This window comes from Manacus candei, unplaced genomic scaffold, assembly GCF_025592945.1.
Source record: "Manacus candei isolate 608988 ecotype Guabito, Panama unplaced genomic scaffold, ASM2559294v1 h1tg000049l, whole genome shotgun sequence".
In the NCBI taxonomy this organism is placed as follows: domain Eukaryota; kingdom Metazoa; phylum Chordata; class Aves; order Passeriformes; family Pipridae; genus Manacus; species Manacus candei.
In genome coordinates this window covers 17,402,621-17,409,425 of record NW_026138097.1, presented here as the reverse complement: position 1 = coordinate 17,409,425, position 6,805 = coordinate 17,402,621, and the positions used below count along the sequence as shown (strand labels likewise).

Genomic DNA, 6,805 nt, shown 5'->3' with positions numbered 1-6,805 from the left:
ATACCTTCGGGGATGTGAATCATGTCAAGCTCAGGAAGCAGTAACAATGCCAGGACTTCACATCCTGCTGTTTGCAAATCCCTGTTCTAACATCATCTCCTGCTGAGCACTGTGTCTCCTGAGCAATGTATCCACTGCTGACAAAGCATTCCACTGATGTGGCTCAGTTAAGTACAGATTAACACCCAATGTTGATATGTAAACCTGTACTCCGCTGCACATGGTGTAAATTCAAGGTATTAAACTAAAGATATTTTCAGACATTATAATATCCCATATGCCTTGTTCAGCACAACAGGTGCAATCACCAGTAAAGTTGTGTCAGAGAAGATAAGAATTACTGGTCTGGGATGGGTACTGTCTGCTTTGAGGTTGACAGCTCATTGGTTTTCTTTTCAACCATTGTCTCCTTCCAAGGGAAGAACTACTAGAACTGATGATATTACCTTCTTTGTATACACTCTGTTCTCTAAGCTGATGTCTTTCACTTTCTGCTACTACTGGACACCTTGCAGTTGCAGGAGGTAATGCTCACATGTGTCTCTGAGCTCTTCAAGTGTTTCTGTGATATTTTATTGTGGTATTTTAGACTCCTGGTCAACCCCTGTGCTAAAGCACCAGAACACCCTGTAAGCTTCTAAGCTGTCAAGGGTTAATTCAGGGGCTCATTGTGGTCTCTTCTGAGGCTTTTTTTTTTTGTTCTGATCCTTTGGTCCTTTGTCTGGGACTTGACACATTGGTTCCAAGGTTGTATACTTCTCAATAGTTTCACTTTCCTTTGTGACTCCAGGCTAGATCTACTCTCTCAAACCATTAATTCTACATAAGAATAGAAGAGCAGCTGTTCCAGGTCTTAGCAAGGATCCATATAGCTCCACATCTTCTCTCAACAGTGGCAAATAGTGGATACCTATGAGAAACAGGGTGAGTACAGAACGGGGTTCCTTTTCCTTTTATATCTTCCAGTTTCTGGCAACCAGCAGGTCAAGTTTATGAGCCAAGGACACACCCCATCCCTGAATGTTAAGCTGGTGTTTTTATGTTAATATTTACAGTGACTCCAAGATCTCTTCCTTGAGTGACAAGTGCTCATTCAGGACTGTTTGCATTTATTAGGGCTGTATTTTACCCATATGCAGTCTTTTGTATTTTATCAGCATTATATTTTCTGTGCCATTTTACTGCCCAGTCAGTTGATAATGTAAGATCCCTGTGCTACTTTCTCAGGCAGCTTTTGTTTTGGACTATTGAAACAACTTTTATCATCAGGCACTTTGGCTATCCACCATCTTCTCCAGCCCATTTGTGAATGTGTTGGACAATGCTGGACCTGGCACTGACTCCTGTGCCTACCTTCCTCTTGTGACTTCCTTTAATTGTGAAAAATGATCAGTAGCTTCCACCTTTGCTTTTCATCTTCAAACCAGTTACTAATTCAAAAAAGGACCTTCCTTCAAGGTAAGGCTTTTTAATGAGTCTTTTGAGGTTTGGGTAATACTGTGAAAAGGTTTCTGAAAAATGCCATTATACAAATTCTGAGGGAAACTGGAATGTGGAGAAGGGTGGAAAGAAAGGGAATATGTTTGTCTCTGAGACCAGAAAGTTTTCAGTCCTCCTTATGTCTAAACTCCCCCTTAACCTGAGAAAACTGTGTAGTCTTCCAGAGCACTACTTGTGAAAAAGCAGCATATTTCCACTGAAATCCATCTGGCAATGCTGATAACATGGGCTGAATGATTAGCTTATCAGTAGAATTACTAAGTATGTTTCATTTACTCATGTCTTTGAATTTGGTTCTGTAAGCAAAAATATTTTTGTCTCTTCATTGTAGACAGTTGTACTTTGTTCAGGAAAAGTCAAACCCACCAGGAGGGAATGCAATAGTCAAACTCTAGTTAGACCTGGGTAGGGTAATGTAAATTTACACTGAAGTCCATGAAGGCACATACTGCTTAACAGGAACAGCTTATGCTGTCAGTGAACTAATGTAGCTCAGTCATTGACTTCACTAGGAAAAGGAACACCATTTGTCAGACAAGATTCACTTGACCTATCTTTTTGTAAACAAAGAGAGAAGACATTTCAGGAAATTTCACAGTGACTTTTTTCATTTGATTATTATTCCACTTGCTTTGATGGTTACTTTATTTGTCATCTGTCAGAAAATGAAACTCATTTTATACTCTTTTAATATCTGAATAGAGCTATAATGCATGTACATGGGCTTGTCTTTAGGAGTGGTGCCAACACTGAGTAATTTTAATATATAATATAGTTGATAATATCTGAACAAATATTCGAGAATAAGTCACTATAGAAATGAAGGTAGGTTTCCTGTGTGGCTTACAATATCATACTAAAATACAAAAGAAACCTGACTGGGTTTCAGTTATGAAATAATAGATACTGAGGCATTTTCAGGTTTGCTCCATATTGCCAAAGTGTTTAAACAGGTGTGTTTCACAAAGTTTGTGAAACAAAAGCTCAGCTTAAAGCAAATCAACATTAGGAAGCAAAACCAGCGCTGAGTGATAGTGCTTAAAAACTGAGAAACAAGAGTGGTTTTAAACAGCAACTGAAAAGATGCTTTAATGTTTTTTTAACATGTTTTTACAATTTTCTGCAGTTACATACAAGTCACTGCATCTTATATTAGTATTAGTTCTGTAGTTTGGATTATATCCATCAAACATCAACTTTTTTCTTGTAATATGAGCATGTTAGCAGTTTTTGAAGATTAAGAAAACATGCTCATGAACCTAAATTCTAAAACCCATTATTTTTTTTATCCAGAACATTACCTTATGTATACAAATGGGGAAAAGTGGCAATGAATCTAAAGGCCTCAATAACTTTACTTGACCAGCAATTATCCTCACAGTTTTTAGGAACAGGCATACCCCTTTGCAGCAAATGCAAGGGTAGGCAAATATTGTTTGCTGAATTCAAGTGATATCTGTAATCAATATACTAACTCCACCACAGCTGAAAAAGTACCTTTCCATCACACTGTGAGCTGAATGTCTTCCATCACCATGCAAAATGATAGTCAGTCTCCCTTTGAAACACAACAAGGCTTGGCAGTAGCATAGGCAGAAGTATTTGGGTCAAAGACTGCTAGCAGAGGCACAGGTGGAGAACGTGACCTGAGGAGAAATTAAGAAAATCTTAAGAATTCTGCATGATTTTATTTAAGTCTCTAAAACCTTTAATTCATCTGAATTCACTTCAGGCAAATCCCTTCATGCCTTTAAGTGTAAAGAAGCCTTTTGACAGCAGGGCTTGTACTGTGTAGCTCTCTGACATGACTTAGGAAGATAAGACATGAACAATGGAGAGTTATTAACATGAATAATTTTCCATGCAAATCGGAAGCACCACAGAACAATGGGATGGCAGTGGCTTAACACCACCAGGTTTTCTAAAGGTCTGAACATAAAATATCAGTAGGAAAAAAATACCAAAGTCAAAATCTACTAGAGCAAACCTGCTTTCAACAAATAGATCAGGCAGGTGAACCACAAGATCCCTTTTTCTTGAAGTGTTTCCAGAGATTTACTGCCCAGAAAACATGATCAAAAAGCCAAAGCTAAAGAACAACAGCAGATTTTCCAAACTTGAAGAAGTTTGCAAACACAGTGCATGAATCTAAACATCTTCATCAGATTCACCTTCATTTCACATAGTGGGGTCATCACGATTATGACAAATGCATTTGCAAAAGGCTAGCAGCTATATTAAGCAAATATGTTGGCCCCTTCAATACAGGAAACAGAGAAGCAATATAAAGAGATGAGTAAGTTAACTTTTCTCTGTGTCTCTTTGTGTGTTGTCTTTTTCAGCAGAAAGGATGTAAGAAAGAGGAGGGCTAGCAGAACCTGTAGGTATTGGGATACACGTTCCCTGTGGTGGGTAGTTGCTGCTCGGACTTTCCCAAGACTATATCTCTGTTATGTGTGTTGTTACAACTTACAGCTGAGCAGCAGAGCTGGTGCTAGTCCTGATGGCAATAGTTGAAATACCAATCCCAAGAAGCTCAAGGGCAAAAAACTTCACACAGCAGGTAGCTAGCAGCTGTTCCACTGGATCTTCCATCCTTTCCTTGCTGAAGCCTCCTTCACTGGCACCTATGGGAGTGATCCTACAGAAGAAAAGTGTTTCCATTTGACATTTCAGTGGACAGTCTGTGTAGCAGCAGGATGCTGTCTGAAACAAGCAGACCTCTTGATTTATTCATTCTGACAGTGGGGATTATTTTAGAACACAAGTGACATGAAATAATGTTTTCTGCAGTTCATCAGGAAACAGAACAAGACAAAGCACCGACTTTTGAGGAACAGGAGCTATGACAGCCTGTCTGTGCTGCACATTTAGAGCTTCTCTGACCATAAGAGGAATTCGGAATAGAATGTTCATAAAAAGAGTTGATTTTGCTGAATCAAATCAAACTACTACATGTCTCTGTGTTCAGAAAACCTCAGTGTAGTTTATGTTCTATTGGAAACCAAAAAGTGACTGTCAGCTAGCTCCAGTTCATCAAGTGCAACATTCACTGAAATCAACAGACCTGTATCCCTTGCCCCTAAGTCTGAAAGGTTTTCAACAAGTTGCTGACATGGAAGAGGTCATTCAACCATTTCTAGTACTAGGGAAGGAGGGAGGGAGAAAGGGAAGGAAGGATCGCCTTAGAACAAGACTACTGTATGTTGATGTTTGGGAAGTCTACAGTCTACAGGCTGCTGCCTCTGAGCCTTTCTGTGGTTACACAGAGGATTTCGGTCTCTGTGCACCTTCTGGTTTACTTGGCAGTCTGGCACCTTCAATCCATACTTGATTCTCTACTGAAAACATTGATGCTAAATCTTAAAATCGAGAAGCTGTTTTCCTCTGCCCATGTGAAACGAGAAAGAAAGTGTAAATTTGTTTTCTTTATTGTGTTGCAGTGATGAATCATTACTCAATACAACAGCCAAAGCACAGGTTTTCTGCATATGTGGAAGCAAGATTACCCTGTTTCTGCCATACATACTTATTCAACTCCCCTTCTCTCCTTCCCCTTAATCTTTGTCCCTCACTTACCTCACCATTCCTCCCAGTCCCCTTCTTGCTTGCACATCACAGCTCCAAGCCTTACTATCTTCCACTCTCTAGAGATCAAATGGCAGAAGAAAAAAACATGAAGAGTAGATGGGTCAAACACTAGTTACAAGTGAATGCTTGCTTTCCTTTTTCTGAAAGTCTGCCTTTTACCTTCACTTCTGCCCTCCTCTGCACTTCAGCCACTGAGAATGAAAACAACCACAGAGAGGAGTTTGATTTTGGACCTTTTTTCCCAGAGGAGTGCCTGTATTTTTCTGGATAAACTGTTTCCAGTATAAAAATAAAGTTGATCTTTCAAGTAAAGAAAAATATCTTCTTTCTAAACCAGCTTATGGGAAGCAGTGGGATGAAGAAAAATGAAAATGAGTATTGTTAAATCTTTAATGTTTTTACCACCAAATTAATAATTTGCAATGAAAACAATATATTATTTAAAATTAATCAGTATTTTCTGAGGGGAAAAACAGATCTCAAATCTTCCTTCCAAACCACCTGTTCAACTGGAAGCTTTGGAGCTTGAGAATAATTCACAGGTACACATATCACATGTGGCTCTGTAAGACATGGACTTAGAAGACTCCATTATGCAAAAAAGATGACTGGCAAAGGATATGTTTAGAGATCTATTAAACTAGGTGCCATAGAAAAAGTGAATGGGCAATGGCTGCCCTTGTCTCTTTTCCAATGCCAGAGCTAAGGGGCATTAGATAAAACCTGCACAGAGCAGGCTGGAACAAAGGAAGTGGTCCTTTAGACATCGAGCTAAACTCTGGAAATCCTTGCTGCACAAGTGTGTATGTAAAAAGGTGCTGCATGGGCTCAATAAGCAACTAGAAAAATCCATAAAGGATCACTAAATAGGAAATCCTTTAGCAATGGAAGTCCATGAGCTACACATTATTGAAGGCCAGAAGAAGATTCTGGAAAAGTTACACTATATTCTTACCTTACCTTCTGATTCCCCCCTAGGCATCTGCTCTCAGGTACCATTGGACATGCCAGCTGACCAGTCTGACCAGACACAACTGTGCCTTTGTTCTTCAACTTTGACTCAAAATAAGGATCTTTTATATACAGCGGTATCTACTGCTCATTGAGCTCACTGAAGGTATTGTTCAGCTTTATGAATTAATGTCTCAAGGGCAGTTCTACCCTGTAAAATGTTTCCAGTAATGGGGTTTCACCTTTGTCATCTTCAGTGTTTCCCATTACAAATATACTTATTTTCATGTACATGATAGCATAAATCCAACCAGATCTCTAAAGCTTGTGGTGGCTTCTTTCCTTCCTGATTTTTTTCTCCAGAATACCATATTATGTGCCTTCATATTTTCTATTCAAACTCACCACTTTCAGAGTGACTGGAATATAATGTGAAACAAAGGGCATGCTCCTATATACACTGAGTCAAGGCATGGAAATCCTTGCTGCAAAAGACTGAACTTTTTCACAAAGAACTGAATCAAATCTCACCTCCTTTAGCTGGCCACACCTACTGGCTGCACAGAGATAAAATCCGGGGAAACCCCTTTGTTCAGTGCAAGTGATGATGTCAGTTGTTCCTACAGGAGGTGGAATTCTTCCATGGTGACTTCAGAACAATGTCACATTTAAACTGGCCTTTGGCTCTTCCTGTCTTTAGACAAGATTTCTTTTTAGTGAGCCTTCAGTGACCCTACCATGATGTTAGTTTGGTGGCTGAGAG

At 39.3% G+C, this 6,805-nt stretch overlaps 1 long non-coding RNA gene across 3 annotated transcripts in view; it reads right to left on the bottom strand.

Annotated features, from left to right (window-relative positions):
• Positions 1–232: 232 nt before the first annotated feature.
• Positions 233–6,805, bottom strand: part of LOC127476326 (uncharacterized) — an 85,874-nt gene continuing 79,301 nt past the window's right edge. The window contains exons 3-5 of one of the 3 annotated variants that reach the window (XR_007906563.1): positions 5,080–5,147; positions 2,998–3,146; positions 233–910 (exon numbers count right to left, since the gene is read on the bottom strand). This is a non-coding gene — a long non-coding RNA (uncharacterized LOC127476326). Of the gene's footprint in view, positions 911–2,785; positions 3,147–5,079; positions 5,148–6,805 lie in introns of those variants that run through there. The other 2 variants (XR_007906561.1, XR_007906562.1) reach the window with 2 other exon arrangements.